This window comes from Octopus bimaculoides, chromosome 7 (genome assembly GCF_001194135.2).
Source record: "Octopus bimaculoides isolate UCB-OBI-ISO-001 chromosome 7, ASM119413v2, whole genome shotgun sequence".
NCBI classification, from domain to species: Eukaryota; Metazoa; Mollusca; class Cephalopoda; order Octopoda; family Octopodidae; genus Octopus; species Octopus bimaculoides.
Window position 1 is genome coordinate 11281324 of NC_068987.1, and position 10971 is coordinate 11292294.

Below are 10971 nucleotides of genomic sequence, written 5' to 3' on the forward strand. Positions count from 1 at the left end.
TTACGTTTTGAGTTCAAATTCTGCTGAGGTCGACTTTGCCTTTCATAATTTCAGGGTCAATAAATTAAGTACTAGTTGCATACTGGGGTCGATCTAATTGACTGTCCCCTTCCCAAAAATTTCGGACCTTGTGCCTAGAGTAAAAATGAATATTCTTCCATTCTAGAACACAGGGACGCCAACTTGTTTCATTTCATTAAGATGTCAGATATTCAATGATTTGCTAATTAATACATACATTTTCCTAAAATATCTTTGTCTTTTATTGGTTTCAATCATTGGACTGTGGCCATGCTGGGGCCCTGCTCTGAAGGGTTTTAGTTGAACAGATCGATCCCCAGTGCTTGTTTTTCAGTCTGGTACTTACACTTATTCTGTTGATCCTTTTTGCCAAACTGCTAACTCATGGGAACACAAACAAGCTGACAGTAGTTGTCAAGCATTAGGAGAGTACGAATATACACACATATGGTGGGCTTCCACACAGTTTCTATCTAGTATAAACCAGTACTTGTTTTTTAAGTTTGGTACCTATTCTGTTGGTCTCTTTTGCCAAACTGCTAAGTTATGGGAGCATAAAGAAATCAATACCGGTTGTCAAGCATTAGGGGAGTACAAAGACACACACACACACACACATACATACATACACATATGACAGGCTTCCACACAGTCTCCGTCTATCATATTCACTCACAAGACATTGGTCAGTGCAGGACTATAGTAAAAGACATTTGTCCAAGGTGCCACACAGTTGAACTGAACGAGAGACTTTGCAGATGGGGAAGCAAACTTCTCAACCATAGAGCCATGCCTGCGCCAGCCCTTAGCAGGTTAATACAGTGAATCAGTTTTGATTTCCTGTTGAAGCAATTGCCCTTCATTTTTGCTCCTAAAGCATAACACCACACCTGTCATACAGTATGTAGATTGGCTTCTTTATCACAAAGAAACGAGAAACGAAAGTGCTTTTAGATCACCCAGGTAATGTCGTTACAGATTAAAAGCATTAAGTTCTTTAGTTTTATCTAAGTTCAACGGTAAAGTATTTATCAGCTCAATAATGAGTTTATTTTTCCCTTCTTCTGCAAAATAGGCCTTGTTTCTGTGGTAGAAATCATTATTATTATTATTAGTAATTTTATGTAAATTGACCAAATGAGAAGAGTGTTGGATACTTTGATGTAGCTAGTATTGTCCTCTATCTACAATAAGACATACCAGTGATTTAGTGACCTAAATTTACTATTGGTGTCTTGTTTTGTACTAAAGTAGTGACTAAAGAAATTCAGTTCACTTTCTTATCGTTTTCCTTATCTTTTATCGCTTGCTTGTTTCGGTCATTGACTGTGGCCATGCTACAGCATCACCTTGAAGGGTTTTTAGTCAAACAAACTGAGCTCACTACTGATTTTTTTCTCTTTTATTTTGTCTTTTCAAAGTTTACTACTTGCTTTATTGACCTCTTGCCAACCGGCTAAGTTATAGGGATGTAAACAAACCAACACTGGTTGTCCAGCAGTGGTTGTGGGGAGACACTAAACACAAAGACAGACAGACACACACACACATGATGGGCTTCTTTACAGTTTCTTGTTTCTTTATTGCCCACAAGGAGCTAAACATAGAAGGGACAAACAAGGACAGACAAAGGGATTAAGTCGATTACATCGACCCCAGTGCGTAACTGGTACTCTATTTATCGACCCCGAAACTCCTAGTTTGTTCAATCAAGACTGATTTGGAACTAAACCATCACCACAACAACAACAACAACAACAGCGACTTAAATCAGTTCTGCTTTATGCCCTTCTGAGTTTGATAAAATCATTTCATAGGGTTTGATTTACGTGATTATTAACCTCTCCTTCTATAACTACTGCCCCATGCGATAAGTCATAGGAAGCGAACATTATCTTTACTTGCTGTTATTTTTGTTGTTGTTAAGTCAGGTCCCATGATGCGAAAGTAAATTCTGGTAATCAGATATAATCACAAAAACTTTAGGCGCAAGACAAGGATCTGCATCAGCGAAAGTCAATTACCAGAACAACAACCGAACTCAAGTGTGGCTTTTATTTCAAGGTTTGCTAAACTGATTCCATGGTTCAGTTTTGATTATTAGACGGACAGGGGAGAGAGAGTATTTTTTTTCGTTTTTCATTTAGAAAATTCTGGATGGTTCTTGTTTCAGATGTAAGAATACCATTCCATAAACGAGAACAAAAATTTTTTTTTTATTATGGATTTATCTGTGTATTAAGTTAGTTGTTTTAAGTTATAATTGACAATTTCACAAGAAACCACTTCTCCTTGTGTTTATATCGTTAATATTACTATATACTCTCTTTTACTTGTTTCAGTCATTTGACTGCGGCCATGCTGGAGCACCGCCTTCAGTCGAGCAAATCGACCCCAGGACTTATTCTTTGTAAGCCCAGTACTTATTCTATCGGGCTCTTTTGCTGAACTGCTAAGTTACAGGGGACGTAAACACACCAGCATCGGTTGTCAAGCGATGATGGGGGGTGGGACAAACACAGACACACAAACATATACACATACATATATATATATATATATACATATATACGACGGGCTTCTTTCAGTTTCCGTCTACCAAATCCACTCACAAGGCTTTGGTCGGCCTGAGGCTATAGTAGAAAACACTTGCCCAATGTGCCACGCAGTGGGACTGAACCCAGAACCATGAGGTTGGTAAGCAAGCTACTTGCCACACAGCCACTCCTGCGCCTGTACAGTAACATTAAAACCTTAACATGTATATAGTGGAGAGTTCTTTCATTGGCTTAACCCTTTTTGTTGTTATGTTTCTGCTGAAAAAACTCAATCTTTGTTTTAATTGATTCTTGAGAAAATGAAAAATTTAGCAAAGCAACTTTGTCACTATTAACCTGATGTTTGGAACATAAATTAACAAGAAATTTTGATGGAAAATTTTCATTTATCTCACTTTGAAACGGAATTTTTTCATAGAACTAGAGGCAGTTTAAGGCAGCTTGGTATCAGAATAGTTAAACTGGTGGTCCTTATTTAACCTTTTCTTTTCTTATTAATACCTCTCCGCTTTAATTAGTTATGCCTAGTGCCCACCTATGTGGTGAATAAGCTATCATGACTAAACTAACTTATTGTTGTTGTTGGCACTCCATCGCTTACAACGTCGAGGGTTCCAGTTGATCCGATCAACGGAACAGCCTGCTCGTGAAATTAACGTGCAAGTGGCTGAGCACTCCACAGACACGTGTACCCTTAACGTAGTTCTCGGGGATATTCAGCGTGACAAGGCTGACCCTTTGAATTACAGGTACAAAAGAAACAGGAAGATGGAGTGAGAGAAAGTTGTGGTGGAAGAGTACAGTAGGGTTCGCCACCATCCCCTGCCGGAGCCTCGTGGAGCTTTAGGTGTCTTTGCTCAATAAGCACTCACAACGCCCGGTCTAGGAATCGAAACCGCGATCCTATGACCGCGAGTCTGCTGCCCTAACCACTGGGCCATTGCGCCTCCACAAACTAACTTAACATGGATGATAATTTCTAAATTTTACTCTAAAAATGGGTCGTTTAAGCTTTTAACAGTGAAATAATAAAAGAAATTAATAAAGACAAAAGTTGTAAATTTACTTTATACATTTCAAGTTAACGACTTCCCTGTGCCTGATGAGATCTCATTTTATTTTAATAACCATTACTAGTTTTATCATGCATAATATAATTACTACTATTGGAAAAATTTAGGATATTAATTATGTTACCTCATACCCCTTAAAAGCCTAATGCTTCATTTGACATGCCCACATTGAGGACCTCTGGTTTACACCACCTTTTCTTTGAAAAGTAATGCATCTAGAATCAACATGTACCTTCTTAAAGACAATAGGCTTTATTGAAAGGGATTTGGCTGCTATTTTAAGCAGGCTGAGCAACAGAGTAGAAGCCACATCCATGTGTTTAGTGATTAACTCTCAACTGGGTTTACAAAATGATATGACAATGGCAAACAGCAATCATCTTGGACACTGTAACCTAGAATTGTACTTCTCCCAACTCTCTGGCTTCTCACATTATTGTAAAAATGTTTTGTTTATTGAATTTTATTACATTATATTTTTTACAATTCAAAAACTAAATTTATAGAAAAAAAAAAAAATAATAATAATAAAACTTTTGTTGTTATAATTGATTGACTTGATCCAAGTACAAAAGTTCCCAGATAGTGTGGCCTGACATGCTGTTGTCTCCTGAAGCTATTGTGTGTGTGTGTGTGTGTGTGCACACTACAGATTTTGTTTTTCTTTGTTTAGATAGTTCATTCGCACAGGAATATGATTTATGTTTCAAATAACAGAAAAAACAAACAAAACACCTCCACTTTTTAGCTGCTCAGTTTCAAATGCATACAGCAAAGTAACATTATTATCAATGTATCCTGCAAAATCACAATATTTGGTTATCACCACTGATGCCTTTCTCCAAAACATAGTTCCATCTAATTCAATATCATGTAAAGAATAAAAAGTTTTGAATGGTACAACAATGCACTATAATACAAAAAAATGGACTATATACCTGTTGTAATTTAGTTATCTATAGTCCGATGATATTTCGGAATACAATTCCTTCTTCAGATATTCTTAGATGGAGTCTCTGCTATAAACTATATCAATATCATGTGTGTTTTCCTGTACAACTGCCTACACTGGACAGTTTCGTATAGAACCCAACAGTACTGATTCGCTTATGATGACGGAAACATTATATTTTTTGCGCACTGCCTGATAACTGATGCACTTCTCAAAAGTGAATGGTCCTTTATCAGAAGACTTATGACGAGGTAAGGCAGTGTTTCTCAACCTTTTTACGCTTAAAATAAATTACATGTCTCAAGGAACCCCTGCACAAAAAAAAAAAATTATGTACTATATCTTTCTCACATTTTTTTCATCATACTTTACGAGGTAAATATCATATATATATATATATATATATATATATAATATTAGGGATAAATCCAAATTTACAGGTAAAAACTCAATTAAATTCAATTTATTAAGAATTAAAATTAAATTAAGTTTCACAGTATATAATATATAAATATATAATTTAGAGAAAAGAACCAAAGTTCATGAACTCATCCATGAAAATCCACAGATTTAATCGATTTGATTATATATTATTTTCTATTTGAAAACTTGGTTATGAAGCACCTGTAGTCATTTTATTATTATTATTTTATGATTTTTACTTTGTATTTTATTATACTTATTTATTGTGTATTTATTAATTTTTTCCTATATGTGGCTGTGAATTTTCGTAGATGAGTTCATGAACTTTGGTTCTTTTCTCTAAATTATATATATATATATATATGTATATATATATATATATATATATATATATGGTGTCTATAAATTACAGACATCACTAAATATATCCCCAATGGTTGTTATATTTATTTTGATAACATAATAGGTTAGATAGGATGATGTCTATATTACAGTAACCAAGAATATGTTGTTCATGTATAGTAATATTACAATCATGAAATTAGCATTAGCTTGTCTCACTATTTCTTGTGGAACCCTAGTGCTCCGGGGATCCCCAGTTGAGAAACGCTGAGATAAGGTCTCACATATTTCCTTTTTGTTGGGTGTAAGTTCGATTTACCTGTTTAGAATTCAGAATACTTTGACAAATGTAGTGCTTATTTATTCACATTGTCTTGAGTTAATCCTGCATTATCTCGTACCTTTGAGATTTCAATGATGTCATTGTTTATTAGAACTGCATTGTCAGGTAGGTGTAAGAGGTCAAATCTAGCTGGTCCGAAGGCAAAATACAGGTAGAATATTTGGACCATATTGTTTAGAAATTAATCATACATTATCTCATAGCTTTGAAATTTTGATGTGGTTGTATATTCTTAAAATGACATTGGAATAGGTATGAGAGACCAGATCTGGCTGGTTTGAACATAAAACAGGACGAATATCTGGGCCTGACATGTTAAAGGGTTGTGTGTTTATTATTTTATTGTACAGACTTACATCATATCCACCCCCTAATTAATATGTATTTCAGTCTATTAAATGTTTATTTTATTTCAATATTGTTTTACCTGTTTTAATTAATTCTTTGAATATAGAACTGTATTCTAATGACCCAACTTATTTTTATTCTGGGCTTGAAACAACAGACTGTGCACTAGTAATGAATGATCTATGAACATTTAGCCATGCAGCCACGTATACATGTGGCTATATGGTTAAGAAGTTAGCTTCCCAAGCACAAGGTTTCAAGTTCAGTCCCATATTGTGTGACACTTTGGGTAAGCGTCTTCTACAGTCTGGAATGACCAAAGCCTTGGTGAATGTATTGGGGGGGGGGGACTAAAAGAAGTCATTGTATACATTTACATATATGTCAACTTACTGTATGCCTTTGAAGATATGTGAAATAAGGGATGACTTAATTGAAAAAAAAAAAAAAAAAGATAAGGGCATTTTGCTGCAACCTTTGCTGTTAAGGAAGAAACAAATCATAAAATAAAATAAGTTTGTACAGCACTTTTGGTGAAAAATACCTTGTTGAGACTCATTATGACAACACCTATGGATTATTTGACTTGTTACCAAGTATATATTATTATTATTATTATTGCTGAAAGAGCTGCAGCCATGGGTCAAACATAGACCAAGGTTGGGTGTTTGGCATCTAGAATGTTGCCAGGTGCTCACCGCATTGTACCAGCTGCCCAAAACCGTTAACAGGAAAACAACCCAAGATTTCTTTTGGGGGTTAATTCAGGGTATGAGTAATGATGGCTTAGGATTGAATCTAGGCATCGGTGAGAACAGTCTGAGTAGCCTCTTCCAGAAGATCTTTGTGATTCTTGAAATCGTCTGAAATTGGAGTTGGACCTAATTTCCAGTTTCTGTCTACCAAATCCATTGACAAGGCTTTGGTTGGCCCGAGGCTATAGTAGAAGACACTTGCCCAAGGTGCCATGCAGTGGGACTGAATCCAGAACCATGTGGTTCGGAAGCAAGCTTCTTACCAAAGCCACTCCATATATATGTATGTTTATATGTATTATATAAATGCATATATACATGTGTGTGTGTGTATATTGTTGTGCACTCACTGGCTCTGTTTCAATTTTTATTTTATTTTACACACACACACACACATACACTGATAACTACTTTTAATATATGTAAAAAAAAAAAAAGAAAGAAAAAAGATGGCAAGCCGGCAGATACTTTGTCCATTTTTACGTTCTGAGTTCAAATCCCGCTGAGATTGACTTTGCCTTTCATCATTTTGGGTTCGATAAAATAAGTATGAGCTGTGTACTGGGGTGGAGGGGTCGGAGTAATGTAATCAACTACCCCCTCCCCCAAATTCCAGGTCTATTATAGAAAGGATTATGATTATTATTATTATTATTAATATTATTATTATTATTATTATTATTATTATTATTATTATTATTAAGGTGAGCTGGCAGAATCGTCAGGGCGCCGTGCAAAATGATTCGGCAGCATTTTGTTCGTCATTGCATCCAGAGTTCAAATTCCGCCGAGGTTGATATTGCCTTTCACCCTTTCAAAGTCAATGAAATAAGTACCAGTTGAGTACTGGGGTCAATGTAATCGACTGGTCCTTTCCCCCAAAATGTCAGGCCTTGTGCCTATAGTAGAAAGGATTATTATTATTCTTCTGAAATAAAATGCCGCTGGGGTCGGTCGACTCTGCCTTTCGTCCTTTCGGGGTTTGTAAATTAAGTACCAGTTGAGTACGGAGCTCGATGTGATCGACTAACCCCTTCCCCACAAAATCCAGGCCTTGTGCCTATAATAGAAAGGATCATTATTATTATTATTATTATTAATGTTATAAGTAGGATTGACTTTTTGAATTCCAACCTATTGCCGTGATTAGGTTTTCGTTGCTTTGATTATAATACGTATGTCCCTAGGGGTAAATTTCAGGGTTCCAGACAAATACTTCTGATAAAGTTTGGCCTTCATAAGTGAGAAACAGCACACACACACACACACACACACATATATATATAAATATACATACGTACATATAAATATATATACCTCTGCTTTAATAACGATCTTAATACTTGTTCACCTTTTCTCCTTGTCTGTTTCTTTCTCTCTATTTAAAAACAACTTGCGCCTGGACAAACTAGCTCTGCCTTTCGTCAACTCTTTAATCGTTCTCCGACTAACGTAGAGCATCGAACGCCGCTAGAAGTAGCAGCCAAAAACTCCCTCAAAACCACTCCCTATCATTTTTAAAGGAAGTTACTTTGGACTCAGTAGTACCTGTAAACACAAGAAGGTCACGGCTGAACTGGTTTTGATTGTAGTTCTGCTGTGAAGCTAAGCAACAAAAACAACACCTTAATCAGTTTGGTTATCGTATTATCAATGGTATAATCATAAACTTCTTCAATGAATTAGTGAATAGAACCTGTTGATAGCATTTGTATTACTACTGCTGCTGCTACTACTACTACTACTACCACTACTACTACTGCTGACTTTTACATGTATCAAATAATTTAGTACTTACACTACGCCTCTTACTACTCCTATCATGTGTGTATATATATATATTTACACACACACACACACACACAAAGGCGCGAACATATATATATGTGTGTGTGTGTGTTTAATTACATACACACGCGCATATATACGGACGCACATATATATATATATACACGCGTATATAAAATTATCGGCGTCTTACTGACGATCGTATCCAAGTTACATTATTTAAAATTTTGTGGTGTCTCATTTATGGTGGGGTTTCTTTCGGTTTTGGCTCTCTCTAGCTTTTGTATGTATGTATATGATGTGTGTGTGTGTACACATGCATTGTTGGCTGAAAGATCGTACATAGAACGAACACTGAGGAGCAACGAGTGAACCAACATTATTTCGAATGAAATAAAAAATATTGTTACACGTAAATTCTTTCTTTCATTTGTACACAACCAAAATAATATTGCTCCAGCATGGGGGTTAACCGTCATCGCTAAAACTTAACGAAGAACCAAACGTATATTTTATATATATATATATACACACACACACTCTGTGTTTAATCTTGTTTTAGTCCTGGAAGATAGTGTATTTGTGTGTCTGTGTTATATAAACATTTACAGTTTTGGGGACTAATGCAACATTGGGCGGAATATACATGTTTCTAAGTTTCGATATAAAGCTACATATATGAAAGATGATCAAAAATTTGTAGCACCCTGTGGGAAACCAAAACTGCATCTCGGAGCACACTATACGTCAACTGGGAGATGTTGGTTCGGCTACCATAGGAATACTCGCTTTTGATTTTTATAGCGTATTTGCTTCCATACTTAGTTTTAAATCACGCACACACACTCGCACATCTATGTACGTATGTGTGTATGTGTGATTATGTTTGTATGTGTGCACAGAATGTATGTATATGTATATATATATTGTGTATATGCGTGTACAAATATACAAAACCTGAAAGAGACAAACTGATTTCTTTTCTCTCTCTCCACACGCACACAAACTATATATATATATGTGTGTGTGTGTCTGTGTGTGTATGTATGTGTATATATATATATTATGCTGGGATATTAGATGGAAACCGTGTTAGGCTCGGTAAACTTATTGCTCGTTTAGTAAAAATACACCCACAATCTACTCCACGCATTTGTTTGCTTGTTTGTCCTACTCGTTTATCCATTTCTCTACTGTCAGTCTGTCTATCTATCCTTCTATCCACTTAATTTATCTGTGTATCAATTAAAAGTATAAAAATAGCGAACATTATTTTTTTTACCCAGGACTCGACAATAAAAATTTTAATATAAACTTGAGTTATTTCGAACTTTCACCAAGGCAGCTTATCAAACTCTATACATACATACATACACATATAATATACACCCGATCGCGCGCTTAAAATTTGCGCGCTCCTGTACTTCTACTTTATCCATATTTTTCCTCTCGTCTTGTTTATGCTTTTACAAATCTCTTTCCGTTTTTCTTCCTTTTCATTTTTCGTTCTCTCAGACAACTTTCACTCAACATTTCCTCTCCTCTCTACGTTTATCTTTCGTCGTCGTTGTTTTATCTCTCGTTTCAGTCATTGGACTGCGGCCATGCTGGGGCACCGCCTTGAAAGGGGTTTCACTCGAACGAATCCGACTCTAGTACTTATATATTTTTAAAGCCTGATTACTTATTCTATCGGTCTCTTTTGCCAAACCATTTTGAACTTTTCCTCTCGTGTCTTCCTTTTCCCTTTCCAAACATCCCTTTTTTTTCTTTCTTTCATCTCTGTATTTCTTCATATTTTACTCTTTCAGCCCGTCGTTCTCTTTTATACCTTCCTTCAATCGTTCGTTCAAGAAACATTTTACTTCGTCGAAGCGGTAACAATAAATTTCACTATAAGTATCCCCTCCACACACTCACACATAAATATTTGGCTTGTTTAGCTGCTCAGGAGATAAGGAGTAAACCATTTGGAGAATATATCAGGATGCTGCCAAGCTCCCACTATTAAATCAATGACTTTATACGACTGGCTCCAAAGTCCCTTCTCGCTTATTGAATATTCCTCGGCTGTGGTTTTAAAACAGTCTGCTTAATGTTTGCTTGCTGATGTATATATGTGTGTGTGTGTGTGTGTGTCCAGAATTTCTTTTTTAGCCGAATGCTAAGATTATTAGTTGTCAAGCCTGCTTCTCCATTTTCACTACTGAATGTGGTGCATTTGGTGTCTTTTTCCATTTCTCTTTCTAAGCTCCCTGCCCAGAGGTGGTCCAACAAGCAGACTGGCTGGCAAGCAAAGACACACACACACACTCTCTCTTATACATTCGTGTGTATATACACACATATATATATATATATATATATA

The 10971-nt window shown here is 35.9% G+C and overlaps 1 protein-coding gene across 23 annotated transcripts in view; it reads left to right on the forward strand.

Moving 5' to 3' along the window:
• The window catches only part of LOC106882391 (trithorax group protein osa), a 656478-nt gene that overhangs the window by 426644 nt on the left and 218863 nt on the right, over positions 1-10971 (forward strand). The gene's annotated exons all lie outside the window — the stretch shown is intronic.